This window comes from Stomoxys calcitrans, chromosome 5 (assembly GCF_963082655.1).
Source record: "Stomoxys calcitrans chromosome 5, idStoCalc2.1, whole genome shotgun sequence".
NCBI classification, from domain to species: Eukaryota; Metazoa; Arthropoda; class Insecta; order Diptera; family Muscidae; genus Stomoxys; species Stomoxys calcitrans.
The window spans coordinates 93387391-93403139 of record NC_081556.1 but is presented as its reverse complement, the minus strand read 5'-3'; positions in this window follow the sequence as shown (position 1 = coordinate 93403139).

Genomic DNA, 15749 nt, shown 5'->3' with positions numbered 1-15749 from the left:
GCTGATGGTATCTGGAGACATACACTATTCGTTCTCAACTCCAGCTGTCTCGCAGGCCTCAACAAGTCTAAAGAGGTTGTATCCTACGGATTCAACAAGTTGAAGCTGAAGGTCTATAGAAGCGATGGGGTTGGGGAATCAGGAGACGACTCAGTGGTTGTTGCTGAACACTTGCCTGAATAACTATCGACCACATCGCTAAAGTCTGGCGGATTGCAAGAGACTGAAAATACCTCTGCCTCATTCAAGAAGGAGGGGATGGCATCGAAATGGAACCCGAGAAGCCCTGTGTGGGTGGGTCACAAAGTTGGACTGGGCTCAAGGTGTGCGCCAGCGGGGAAGCACGGACTCCAAAAATTACTTCGACAGCAGCAGCTAGTGGAGCATCTAAGAAGGAATCGTCCACACCGCAAGTGTCCAGTGTCCTGAGTGAGAGTGGTTCCACTGCTTTCTCACCTCTCCTTGGATTCGAACGGAAGCTCATCATGAAAAGATCTAACGAATCTTGTCAAGCTGAACTCCTGGCGTAATCAGAAGACGAGGCGAACACAACAGTTGTGGAAGTTCTGAATCCTGACTATGGACCGGTTTCAGCAGATAAATCTCCACCATTGTAAAACCGCTTCGTCGGCACTAAAGGGCCTCTTGATGGCAGGGGGATTTGACGTGGTCTTTATCCAGGAACCAAGGGGGTGTGGAGGAATGGTTAGGGCACTAAGGAAGCCTGCCAGTAAGTCTCATTACTGGCAGGTTTCCTTATTACATGGCAAACTATTCAGATGCCACCTTCAAACCTTAAGTTGCTGTTTGAAGCCGCTTCTGTGGGGAAGAAGAGCTTCATTGTGGGAAGTGATGCTAAAGCACATCACCTGAAATGGGGAAGTTCGTATGTCAACGAAAGGGGTGCTCACCCGAATATATTGTAAGTTGCAATCTGACGAGATATAATAAAAGGAATATGCAAATGCAAATTTTGCCCATGCAACTTCCACTAAGGAGCAGGGGCAAACTTCTCACATCTCAATGAGTGCAGTCCGATTCAAGTTTAAGCTCAATGATAAGGGGCCTCCCTTTTATAGCCGAATCCGAACGGCGTGCCGCAGTGCGACACCTCTTTGGAGAGAAATTTTACATGGCATAGTACCTCACAAATGTTGCCAGCATTAGGAGGAGAAAACCACCGCTGAAAAATTTTTTGGTGGTCTCGCCAAGCGCTCGGCATCATAGGCGCCACGATTGCCTCCAATAAAAGGGATATACCGACCTTTATTATCAGGAACAGGCAGGAGGTACTGGGTCTTAACTTTGTTTCGCAAGATATAAGCGCAAAAATATGCGACTGGGAAGTGTTAGATGACCACAGCTTCTCTGATCTTCGTGATATAAGTTTCAGCCTTGGAGAAAATACTGCAGGAGTGATCCCTCAGCTAAACAGAGGAAAGGTGGATTGGGATAAATTCGGCACAAATTCTGCACGTCTATCCCTTCTAGACCAGAAAAGGAAGTGGTACCTGCACAGGATATAGACATAATAGTGAAACGGATCACGAAGGCCCTGAAAGACTCGCTTGCGTCAGCATGCCCTAGTGCCAAGCCAAGGGACAAACAGCAACCGCCATAGTGTACCCCAGAGCTGGTTGGTCTAAGGAAGGACTGCAGAAAACTCTTCAACAGAATGAAAGCCACAAGAGCACCACACGGTTCTATAAGGCTGAGCTAAGAAAATATAAGGGCGAGTTTATAAAGGCTCAGAACAAATCCTGGGTGGAATTCAGCAGCTAGGTGGATATATCTGTGGTCTCTAGGCTAAGGAAGATTCTGTCTTCGAGACCTATTACGGTGGGTTATATACAGAAGTCAGAGAATGTATGGACAATATCTAGTCAGGAAACACTTGTACTACTCGTTGATACACATTTCCCGGGAAATTCTCCAACGGACAACGTGGCGCCAGAAGAGGTTGTCACTGGTATGCATTTGTCGGTGGCTATTAGAGAAATTGTGTCTAAGCTGAAAATCCTTTGGGCGATAAGAAGTTTCGCCTCCTTTAAGTCGCCAGGCCCTGATGATGTATCACCGGTTGAATTGCAAGTTGTGTCTGATAGACTGGTTCCAGGCTTAGGGAGATATACTCTGCTTGTATCAGAATGTCTGTGGGATGGAGAAATACGAAGGTCATTTTCATTCCGAAAGCAGGAAAACCCTACCACACGAAGGTGAAAGATTTTTGTCCTTTTAGTCTGTCATCCTTTATGCTGAAGACCCTTGAGAGGTTGATAGCAACAAATCTTAGAGCAAATATTCCTGGAGATCGCCTGTCGCGGCAACAGCATGCATATAGTAAAGGCCAATTCACTGAAACAGCCCTTCACGACCTAGTCGGCTACCCTCCCTCGCTGTCAAGGAATATACAATGTTAGCATTTCTTGACATTGAAGGTGCTTTCAATGTAATGTAAAACCGACGTTAATCATGAAGGAGTTGGAGTTTCCAGGCATCAAGTCTTCCATAAGAAAGTTTATTAATAACTTACTTACTAAAAGATGCATTACGGCAGGCTTGGGATCTGTGGATCTACAAAAATGGGTCAGCAGAGGAACACCTTAAGGAGGTGTACTGTCTCCTCTTCTTTGGAATATAGCCATTAACAATATATTATTGTCTCTGGAAGAAAAAGGCGTAAAAGTGGTCGCGTTTGCAGATGACGAGGTAATTGCGGTTAGGGGAAAGTTTCCCAGCACTCTAAGAGATATACTTCAGAAAGCTCTACGTGCAACAGCAAAGTGAGTTACCGAAAGTGGGCGAGGTATAAATCCGTGTAAGACAGAAGTAGTTCCTCTTTCAGCAGGAGATACAAGTTGCCTACAGTGGTACCTGTCTCCTTGGGAGGAGAGAATGTTCCATTTACAGAATTGGCAAAATACCTGGGTGTTTTGCTGGACAGGAAATTGAACTTCAAATCCAAGATTTTGGAAAGGGCACGAAAGGCTACTCTTGCCCTATACACCTGAAATAGGCAACATTTGGGGGTTTAGACTGCGTGTCATGCATTGGGTATATACTGCAGTTGTCAGACCTATAATGCTATATGGTGTTGTGATCTGGTGGACGGCGCTTCAAAAATCCACCTACTGCTCAATACTTAACCGGATCCAGAGGATGGCTTGTTTTTGCATCACAGCAGTACTGAGGACGACACCATCTGTTGCACTGAATTTAATCATACATCTTATCCCTCTGGACATTGTGGCTAGACAAATTGCTGCGAACACTGCTGTGAGGTTAAGGCAGCTGCCTCTTTGGTCATGCGGCAGCAACGGACACTGTGTTATCCTTGATATAATGTCCAATGTTCCAGGCAGTGTGGATTGCACCCTACGAGAGCCGCTTTTTGATAATAAGTACTGTATCTCTATTCCCGTAGCGCACAGGTTAGCATGTCCGCTATGACGCTGAACGCCTGGTTTCAAATCCTGGCGAGATCATCAGAAAAATTTTCAGCGGTGGTGTTGCCCTCGTAATGCTGGCAATATTTGTGAGGTACTATGCCATGTAAAACTTCTCTCCAAAGAGGTGTCGCACTGCGGCACGCAGTCCAGACTCGGCTATATAAAGAAGGCCCCTTATCGTTGAGCTTAAAACTTGAATCGGACCGCACTCATTGATGTGTGAGAAGTTTGCCCCTGTTCCTTAGTGGAATGTTCATGGGCAAAATTTGCAAATTACCTCTATTCCCGATAGAACCGATTGGAACTACGATATCCCTGGTAATAGAAGTTACTTTGACTTCTATACGGATGGTTCCAAACAAAACGACCAGGTGGACTTTGGGGTGTACTTTAAAGATCTAGAACTGGTGACATCGAAAGGGTTACCCGACCACTGCAGTGTGCATCAAGCAGAGATCCTTACAATTGAGAAAGTGGTGGAATGGCTAAGATTTAATGTCATTACGACGATTGGCATAAATATCTGCAAGCATTCCAAAACTATGTGACCTAATCTAGACTTGAAGAGGTCTAAAGCTTTGCTGTCATTGGCTAGAACAGACGTTTCAGTCATTGTGTCCGTTACGACAGGTCACTGTCTAATCGGAAAACATGCTGACAGACTGAAGGTTGCCAGCAACGACTTTTGCAGAAGCTGTAGGGATATCGAAGAAGAAGAGACTATAGAACACCTTCTGTGTGTGTGTGTCCTCCACTAGCAGTTAGAAGGAGTTCCACTTTCGCAGAAGCTGTAGGGACATCGAGGAAGAAGAGACTATAGAACACCTTCTGTGTGTGTGCGTCCCGCACTAGCAGTTAAAAGGAGTTCCACTTTAGGTTCTCATTTCTTTGAGAATCTGTCTGATTTAGCGGATGTGAACATTCGCAAGTTATTGGGCTTTTTAAAGCGATCTGGATGGTTCAGTGGTAAGAACTGGAAGGCATCTTCCTTCTTCTGTTTCTGTGGTACCACAATGGACGAAAACGTCTAAGTGAGTCTGATGGCAGACTGCCATTTAAACCTAACCTAGATCATTAATGGTAGATGTCCAAGTATCTCTCCTGCCGAATTTAATGCCAATTTACTTGCTTAGTTATCTTTATTTTTCAAAATTATTGTCTTCTCCAATAACTTATAATTTAAACAACTTTCAAAATTTGTTGATGAAACTCATAAAAATTCCTCCTTAAATTGGAATTCATCATCATTAGTTTCAAAACTCTTGGCATTGAAGAACTCAATAGGATTTCCACATAGTCGATAACCACAAATTTTCTAAGAACTTTGCAATTGAGGTCAAGTGCTCAACAGGAGAAAATAAGGTAATCAAAATGCCTTTAATGTGAGTCAAATTATAAAGGATCAAAGCAATATCATTAACTATGTCATTAGGCACTGTCTACACACATTATTTGATATAAGAGGTCTGTTCAGGAGAAAAGGTAAAATTTGAAATTACCCGGGCCATTTGTATTATGCAGTTGTTTTTATACCAACCCCATAAGGAAGACAGGTATACTCGAAACCATTATGTCAAGTTACAAACAAATTTTCAAATCAATAAGACCTATGTGGTTGTAATTTGCACTAAACCGAGTCCGCCGGATCCGACATGGCTTTTTTCACTCCTCAACTATTTTCTTGCAATGGCAGCCGGTTGTATCCACCGGACTGGCCCGATAGAATCCTTCATCGTCAAGGGCTGCCGCCTTAGTGTTAGTGTTTGTCCTTTTTATACCCAACACTAAAGGAAGGGGGGTGTATTCATTTTGTCATTCCGTTTGCAACACATCAAAATATCCGTTTCCGACCCTATAGAGTATATATTCTTGATCAGAGTAAGAATCTAAGACGATCTAGACATGTCCGTCCGTCTTTCAATTGAAATCACACTACAGTCTTTAAAAATAGAGATATTGAGCTGAAACTTTGCACAGCTTCTTTTTTTGTCCATAAGCAGATTAAGTTCGAAGATGGGCTATATTGGACTATATCTTGATATAGCTCCCGTATACACCGATCTGCCGATTTGGGGTCTTAGGCCCATAAAAGCCATATTAATTATCCGATTTTGATAAAATTTAGGGCAGTGAGTTGTGTTAGGCCCTTCGACATCCTTTGTCAATTTGGTCCAGGTTTGGATATAGCTGCCATATTGACCGATTTCTCGTTTTAAGGTTTTGGGGCCATAAAAGGCGCATTTATTGTCCGATGTCGCCGAAATTTGGGAAAGTGAGTTTAGTTAGGCTCTTCGACGACCTTTTCCAATTTGGCCCAGATAGGTCCAGATTTGGTTATAGCTGCCATATACACCGATCTGCCGATTTGGGGTCTTAGGCCCATAAAAGCCACATTTATTATCCGATTGTGATAAAATTTAGGGCAGTGAGTTGTGTTAGGCCCTTCGACATCCTTCGTCAATTTGGCTTAGATCGGTCCAGATTTGGATATAGCTGTCATATAGACCGATCTGCCGATTTAGGGTATCAGGCCCATAAAAGCCACAATTTTTATCCGATTTTGATGAAATTTAGGGCAGCGAGTTGTGTTAGGCCCTTCGACGACCTTCTTCAATTTGGTCCAGATCGGTCAAGATTTGGATATAGCTGCCATATAGACCGATCTCTCGGTTTTAGGTTTTGTGGCCATAAAAGGCGCATTTACTGTCCGATGTCGCTTAAATTTGAGACGGTGAGTTGTGTTGGGCTCTTCGACGTCCTTCTCCAATTTGGCCCAGATAGGTCCAGATTTGGTTATAGCTGCCATATAGACCGATCCTCCGATTTAGGGTCTTAGGCCGATAAAAGCCACATTTATTATCCGATTTTGGTGAAATTTAGTGTAGTGAGTTGTGTTAGGCCCTTCGACATCCTTCGTCAATTTGGTTCAGATCGGTCCATATTTGGATATAGCTGCCATATAGACCAATCCTCCGATTTAGGGTCTTAGGCCCATAAAAGCCACATTTATTATTCGATTTTGCTGAAATTGGGGACAGTGCTTCTTGTTAGGCTCGTCGACATTCTTCGTCAATTTGGCTCAGATCGGTCCAGATTTGGATATAGCTGCCATATAGACCGATCCGCCGATTTTAGGTCTTAGGCCGATAAAAGCCACATTTATTATCCGATTTTGATGAAATTTAGTGTAGTGAGTTGTGTTAGACCCTTTAATATCCTTCGTCAATTTGGCTCAGATCAGTTCAGATTTGGATATAGCTGCCGTATAGTCCGATCCTCCGATTTAGCGTTTTAGGCCCATAAAAGCCACATTTATTATCCGATTTTGATGAAATTTGTGGCAGTGAGTTGTGTTAGGCCCTTCGACATCCTTCGCCAATTTGGCTCAGATCAGTTCAGATTTGGGTATAGCTGCCATATAGACCGATCATCCGATTTAGGGTCTTAGGCCCATAAAAGACGCATTTATTATCCGATTTTGCTGAAATTTGGGACAGTGTATTTTGTTAGGCCCTTCGACATTCTTCTTCAATTTGGCCCAGATCGGTTCAGATTTGAATATAGCTACCATATAGACCGACCTCTCGATTTAAGGTTTTCGGCCCATAAAAGGCGCATTTATTGTCCGATGTCACCGAAATTCAGGACAGTGCATTGTATTAGGCTCTTCTACATTTTTCTGCAACTTGGTCCAAATCGGTTCAGATTTGGATGTAGCTGCCATGTAGACCGATATCTCGATTTTAAATCTTGGCGCCATAAAAGGCGCATTTGTAATCCGATTTCACTGAAATTTATCACAGTGACTTATGTTAGGCTTTTCGACATCCGTATATGGTTCAAATCGGTTTATATTTAGAAAAAGCTATTACAAAGACCAATATTTTGTTATACAAAATTGAACAATGACTTGTACCTATTATTGCCCAAAAAGTAATTGCGGATTTTTCATATAGTCGGCGTTGACAAATTTTTTCACAGCTTGTGACTCTGTAATTGCATTCTTTCTTTTGTCAGTTATCAGCTGTTACTTTTAGCTTGCTTTAGAAAAAATGTGTAAAAAAAGTATATTTGATTAAAGTTCATTCTAAGTTTTATTAAAAATGCTTACTTTCTTTTAAAAAAATCCGCAATTACTTTTTGGGCAACCATAGTATTTGGTCCAAATCGGAACATATTTCGATATAACTGCTATGGGACATAAGGTATGCAATTTTCACCGGATTTTGATGAAAGGTGATTTACGTATATACCCGAGGTGGTGGGTATTCAAAGTTCGGCCCGGCCGAACTTAACGCCTTTTTACTTGTTTGTTTTTAGAGCGCACAGCAAGCCGATTACTGGCTTAGGTGTATGTCCATAGTGGCATGGGGCGTATTAATATCTGTATCCTCATTTCAACCTAACCTAACCTAAAGCGACCTGGATGGTTCAACGGTAGCAATAAGAAAGCTTCTTCCTTCTTCAGTTCCTATGGTATCACAATGGACGAAAACAAAGACTTAACTACATGCTGTCAAAGCACTACCTTCTGGGCTGTTATCACAGAGATCATTCAACTCATCATCTTGTGGATAGGTTTCCACCACCCAGAAGCCTTAAGGTAGATCTACATGATCTGGAGCCTGAAGTTCAGTGCTACAAGAGAGACCTCTAGATCAAGCGGCGTAGACAACATTCATGCAGAGACCTTAGCAGATGCAGTGAATAACTTTCGAGTGAAGAACGACCACCTCCTATTGCACCTGCAGAAATTGACCTCTTCCGTCAAACCAGAGCAGAGCTAATTCTATGGTAATAGGTAAAATAACTATTTTTCTTGTGAGCAACTAAACTTTACGTTTTTTATTAAACAGACCTCTTAAACCTCCTTTTAGCTTAATGTGTTCGCTTCAACTATTGCCACACATACAAACACTCAGGCCGAAAATGTTCTCAATATGAGACCAACATATTTGCATGCTATGGATACTAAATAACCGCAAACTATTTAAAAAGAACCCTAAATTATTCAAAATTTAATTGAGGCTTCCAATATCAATTGATGACCATAATGAGACCTTTTGCCCATATGGGTGTGGGTGTGGGTGTGATGCTTTGTGGATATGGTCTGTGGAAACCAACTGTGCCAACACAAAAGCCTAAATCCCTATAATGGCTATTTGTAATTTGGCAATTTCTGGCTTAAAACGAAAAATGAAATAAATGATCCAAATTCCAATTTTTTGCTTTGAGAATGGCCATAATGATAATTGCTTGCATTTAAACAATGTTACAATTTAGATAGACAATCATTCTATGAATTGCCTCTCATAACTCATTGCGGTTATTTGTGCTAACAGATGCATGCAGCACAGTTCCACCCAATGAGTAAATGTAATGTTTGTTGTGGTTAACAACATTTTGCTCGGCTAAAGTTGTTTACCTTAAATTTCAATTAATTAAAAACTAAACTTAATTCAACATTTACATGGGGTTAGTTTTAATTTATTTTATCATTCGTTTGAGTTTAGAATGTAGACTATAACAGGATTTCAAATTTTTATTTTATTTTAACAACAACAAAAAATCAAACTGTGAAAACTACGGTTGACAAATGACTCCCCGAAACGTGGTCCCGAATGTGGGTAACAAATTCGTGCTCTACTCCCAAATGCCTTGCACTTGAGCCCCATATTTCAATCGTCGGTAAATATGTCCGATTAGAGTCTGCTTTCTCGAGAGGAGAGTCTCCTTGAGGAGTCAGGTGGCACTGGCTCTTAATTAATTACTGAGTGCCAATAAAGCTCGAGATGACAAGGCGAGATATTGGCGCCTTCGAATAACCTATGGCCAACATCAGCGTCTGTTCTCAGGTTAGGGGCGGCTGGGGGCGAGCGTCGGATCTTGGAGCAAGTGGCTCGCCACAACGAGGGATACGAGTGCAAACCCACAAAACCCATGCGGTTGGGGCGCTAGGCCAGTAACCCGCCCCCAGAAAACTATGAGAACTACCATGAGAAAATCGAGGATACCGCAGAACCAATCAATGATGATGGTATAGAATGTTTACCACTTAGTCATAATGAGGTCCAAGTAACAGTGACCCGACAAAAGAATAATAAGGCAGCAGGAGCCGACGGGTTACCCGCTGAACTATTTAAGGCCGGAGGCGACACGCTGATAAGGCGTATGCATCAGCTTATCTGCGCAATCTGGCTAGAAGAACACATACCCGATGATTGGCACCACAGCACATTATGCCCAATAGCCTCCACGAGATAACGTCTAATAATGGATTGAGGCTGATTGATTTCGCCACGGCAAAAAACATGGTAAAGGGTGATTTTTTTGAGGTTAGGATTTTCATGCATTAGTATTTGACAGATCACGTGGGATTTCAGATGCTCAGTATGCTTTGACATTTCATCATGAATAGACTTACTAACGAGCAACGCTTGCAAATCATTGAATTTTATTACCAAAATCAGTGTTCGGTTCGAAATGTGTTCATTCACCGTCCAGCGATGAGGCTCATTTCTGGTTGAATGGCTACGTAAATAAGCAAAATTGCCGCATTTGGAGTGAAGAGCAACCAGAAGCCGTTCAAGAACTGCCCATGCATCCCGAAAAATGCACTGTTTGGTGTGGTTTGTACGCTGGTGGAATCATTGGACCGTATTTTTTCAAAGATGCTGTTGGACGCAACGTTACGGTGAATGAACACATTTCGAACCGAACACTGATTTTGGTAATAAAATTCAATGATTTGCAAGCGTTGCTCGTTAGTAAGTCTATTCATGATGAAATGTCAAAGCATACTGAGCATCTTTCTCTTTGACACCATGTCTGAAATCCCACGTGATCTGTCAAATACTAATGCATGAAAATCCTAACCTCAAAAAAATCACCCTTTATATGAGAGCTTTATATAAATCTGAACCAATTTCCATGAAAATCACCAGTAATGTTGAGAGTCATAAGAAAATCCCTCCTGCCAAATTTCGGGAGAATCACGAATTAACCTTACTTTTGCTCTACGAGGCTTAGTTAAGGAGATATGGCCATTTTAAGTTTTCTTAGGGAAAAATTCAATTTTTCGAATCTTTGGAAGTGATCACGAATTAACCTTACTTTTGCTCTACGAGGCTTAGTTAAGGAGATATGGCCATTTTAAGTTTTCCTAGGGAAAAATTCAATTTTTGGCCGATTCTCATAAATTTTTTCGAATTTTTGGAAGTGATCACGAATTAACCTTACTTTTGCTCTACGAGGCTTAGTTAAGGAGATATGGCCGTTTTAAGTTTTCCTAGGGAAAAATTCAATTTTTGGCCGATTTTCATCAATTTTTCGAAGTTTTTAGAAGTGATCACGAATTTTAAGTTTTCCTAGGGAAAAATTCAATTTTTGGCCGATTTTCATCAATTTTTCGAATTTTTGAAAGCGGTCACGAATTAACCTTACTTTTGCTCTACGAGGCATAGTTAAGGAGATATGGCCATTTTAAGTTTTCCTTGGGAAAACTTCAATTTTTTGGCCAATTTTCACAAATTTTTCGAGTTTTTAGAAGTGATCACGAATTAACCTTACTTTTGCTCTACGATGCTTAGTTAAGAAGATATGGCCATTTTAAGTTTTCCTACGGAAAAATTCAAATTTTCGAATATTTGGAAGTGATCACGAATTAACCTTACTTTTGCTCTACGAGGCTTAGTTAAGGAGATATGGCCATTTTAAGTTCTCCTAGGAAAAAATTCAATTTTTGGCCGATTTTCATCAATTTTCGAATTTTTGGAAGTGATCACGAATTAACCTTACTTTTGCTCTACGGGGCTTTGTTAAGGAGATATGGCCATTTTAAGTTTTCCTAGGAAAAATTCAATTTTTGGCCGATTTCCATCAATTTTTCGAATTTTTGGAAGTGATCACGAATTAACCTTACTTTTGCTCTACGGGGCTTATTTAAGGAGATATGGCCATTTTAAGTTTTCCTAGGGAAAAATTAAATTTTTGGCCTATTTTCATCAATTTTTCGAGTTTTTGGAAGTGATCACGAATTAACTTTACTTTTGCTCTACGGGGCTTATTTAAGGAGATATGGCCATTTTAAGTTTTCCTAGGGAAAAATTCAATTTTTGGCCGATTTTCACAAATTTTTCGAGTTTTTAGAAGTGATCACGAATTAACCTTACTTTTGCTCTACGAGGCTTAATTAAGGAGATATGGTCATTTTAAGGTTTTCTAGGGAAAAATTCAATTTTTGGCCGATTTTCATCAATTTTTCGAATTTTTGGAAGTGATCACGAATTAACCTTACTTTTGCTCTACGGGGCTTTGTTAAGGAGATATGGCCATTTTAAGTTTTCCTAGGGAAAAATTAAATTTTTGGCCGATTTTCATAAATTTTTCGAATTTTTGGAAGTGATCACGAATTAACCTTACTTTTGCTCTACGAGGCTTAGTTAAGGAGATATGGTCATTTTAAGGTTTCCTAGGGAAAAATTCAATTTTTGGCCGATTTTCATAAATTTTTCGAATTTTTGGAAGTGATCACGAATTAACCTTACTTTTGCTCTACGGGGCTTTGTTAAGGAGATATGGCCATTTTAAATTTTGCTAGGGAAAAATTCAATTTTTGGCCGATTTCCATCAATTTTTCGAATTTTTGGAAGTGATCACGAATTAACCTTACTTTTGCTCTACGGGGCTTATTTAAGGAGATATGGCCATTTTAAGTTTTCCTAGGGAAAAATTCAATTTTTGGCCGATTTCCATCAATTTTTCGAATTTTTGGAAGTGATCACGAATTAACCTTACTTTTGCTCTACGGGGCTTATTTAAGGAGATATGGCCATTTTAAGTTTTCCTAGGGAAAAATTCAATTTTTGGCCTATTTTCATCAATTTTTCGAGTTTTTGGAAGTGATCACGAATTAACCTTACTTTTGCTCTACGGGGCTTATTTAAGGAGATATGGCCATTTTAAGTTTTCCTAGGGAAAAATTCAATTTTTGGCCTATTTTCATCAATTTTTCGAGTTTTTGGAAGTGATCACGAATTAACCTTACTTTTGCTCTACGGGGCTTATTTAAGGAGATACGGCCATTTTAAGTTTTCCTAGGGAAAAATTAAATTTTTGGCCGATTTTCACAAATTTTTCGAGTTTTTAGAAGTGATCACAAATTAACCTTACTTTTGCTCTACGAGGCTTAATTAAAGAGATATGGCCGTTTTAAGTTTTCCTAGGGAAAAATTCAATTTTTGGCCGATTTTCATAAATTTTTCGAATTTTTGGAAGTGATCACGAATTAACCTTACTTTTGCTCTACGAGGCTTAGTTAAGGAGATATGGCCACTTTAAGTTTTCCTAGGGAAAAATTCAATTTTTGAGCGATTTTCATCAATTTTTCGAATTTTTGGAAGTGATCACGAATTAACCTTACTTTTGCTCTACGAGGCTTAGTTAAGGAGATATGGCCACTTTAAGCTTTCCTAGGGAAAAATTAAAATTTTGGTCGATTTTCATAAATTTTTCGAATTTTTGGAAGTGATCACGAATTAACCTTACTTTTGCTCTACAAGGCTTAGTTAAGGAGATATGGCCATTTTAAGTTTTCCTAGGGAAAAATTAAATTTTTGGTCGATTTTCATAAATTTTTCGAATTTTTGGAAGTGATCACGAATTTTAAGTTTTCCTAGGGAAAATTTCAATTTTTGGCCGACTTTCATCAATTTTTCGAATTTTTGGAAGTGATCACGAATTAACCTTACTTTTGCTCTACGAGGCTAAGTTAAGGAGATATGGCCATTTTAAGTTTTCCTAGGGAAAAATTTAATTTTTCCACGATTTTCATCAATTTTTCGAATTTTTGGAAGTGATCACGAATGAACCTTACTTTTGCTCTACGAGGCTTAGTTAAGGAGATATGGCCATTTTAAGTTTTCCTAGGGAAAAATTTAATTTTTTGCCCGATTTTCATCAATTTTTCGAATTTTTGGAAGAGATCACGAATTAACCTTACTTTTGCTTTAAGAGGCTTAGTTAAGGAGATATGACCATTTTAAGTTTTCATAGGGAAAAATTAAATTTTTTGCCGAATTTCATCACTTTTTCGAATTTTTGGAAGTGATCACAAATAAACCTTACATTTGCTCCACGAGGCTTAGTTAAGGAGATATGGTCATTTTAAGTTTTCCTTGGGAATAATTAAATTTTTGGCAGATTTTCATCAATTTTTCGAATTGTTGGAAGTGATCACGAATTAACCTTACTTTTGCTCTAAGAGGCTTAATTAAGGAGATATGGTCATTTTAAGTTTTCATAGGGAATAATTCAATTTTTGGCAGATTTTCATCAATTTTTCGAATTGTTGGAAGTGATCGCGAATTAACCTTACTTTTGCTCTACGAGGCTTAATTAAGGAGATTTTGGAAGTGATCACGAATTAACCTTACTTTTGCTCTACGAGGCTTAGTTAAGGAGATATGGCCATTTTAAGTTTTCATAGGGAAAAATTAAATTTTTGGCCGATTTTCATCAATTTGTCAAATTTTTGGGAGTGATCACGAATTGACCTTACTTTTGCTCTACGAGGCTTAGTTAAGGAGATATTGTCATTTTAAGTTTTCCTAGGGAATAATTTAATTTATGGCCGTTTCTCATAAACTTTTCGAATTTTTGGAAGTGATCACGAATTAACCTTACGTTTGCTCTACGAGGCTTAGTTAAGGAGATATGGCCATTTTAAGTTTTCCTAAGGAAAAATTCAATTGTTGGCCGATTTTCATACATTTTTCGAATTTTTGGAAGTGATCACGAATTAACCTTACTTTTGCTCTACGAGACTTAGTTAAGGAGATATGACCATTTTAAGTTTTCCTAGGGAAAAATTAAATTTTTGGCCGATTTTCATAAATTTTTCGAATTTTTGGGAGTGACCACGAATTAACCTTACTTTTGCTCTACGAGGCTTAGTTAGGGACATATGGCCATTTTGAGTTTTCCTAGGGAAAAATTAAATTTTTGCCCTATTTTCATCAATTTTTCGAATTTTTGGAAATGATCACAAATTAACCTTACTTTTGCTCTACGAGGCTTAGTTAATGAGATATGGCCATTTCAAGTTTTCCGAGGGAAAAATTAAATTTTTGGCCGATTTTCATAAATTTTTCGAATTTGGAAGTGATCACGAATTAACCTTACTTTTGCTCTACGAGGCTTAGTTAAGGAGATATGGCCATTTTAAGTTTTCCTAGGGAAAAATTAAATTTTTGGCCGATTCTCATACATTTTTCGAATTTTTGGAAGTGATCAAGAATTAACCATACATTTGCTCTACGAGGCTTAGTTAAGGAGATATGGCCATTTTAAGTTTTCCTAGGGAAAAATTAAATTTTTGGCCGATTCTCATACATTTTTCGAATTTTTGGAAGTGATCACGAATTAACCTAACTTTTGCTCTACGAGGTTTAGTTAAGGAGATGTGGTCATTTTAAGTTTTCCTAGGGAAAAACTCAAATTTTCGAATATTTGGAAGTGATCACGAATTAACCTTACTTTTGCTCTACGAGGCTTAGTTAAGGAGATATGGCCGTTTTAAGTTTTCCTAGGGAAAAATTCAATTTTTGGCCGATTTTCATCAATTTTTCGAAGTTTTTAGAAGTGATCACGAATTTTAAGTTTTCCTAGGGAAAAATTCAATTTTTGGCCGATTTTCATCAATTTTTCGAATTTTTGAAAGTGGTCACGATTTTTTAGTTTAGTTTTTTAGTTTAGTTGGTCACGAATTAACCTTACTTTTGCTCTACGAGGCTTAGTTAAGGAGATATGGCCATTTTAAGTTTTCCTTGGGAAAACTTCAATTTTTTGGCCGATTTTTACAAATTTTTCGAGTTTTTAGAAGTGATCACGAATTAACCTTACTTTTGCTCTACGAGGCTTAGTTAAGGAGATATGGCCATTTTAAGTTTTCCTAGGGAAAAATTAAATTTTTGGCCGATTCTCAAAAATTTTTTGAATTTTTGGAAGTGATCACGAATTAACCTTACTTTTGCTCTACGAGGCTTAATTAAGGAGATATGGCCATTTTAAGTTTTCCTAGGAAAAATTTCAATTTTTGGCCGATTTTCATAAATTTTTCGAATTTTTGGAAGTGATCACGAATTAACCTTACTTTTGCTCTACGAGGCTAAGTTAAGGTGATATGGCCATTTTAAGTTTTCATAGGGAAAAATTTAATTTTTGCACGATTTTCATCAATTTTTCGAATTTTTGGAAGTGATCACGAATTAACCTTACTTTTGTTCTACGAGGCTTAGTTAA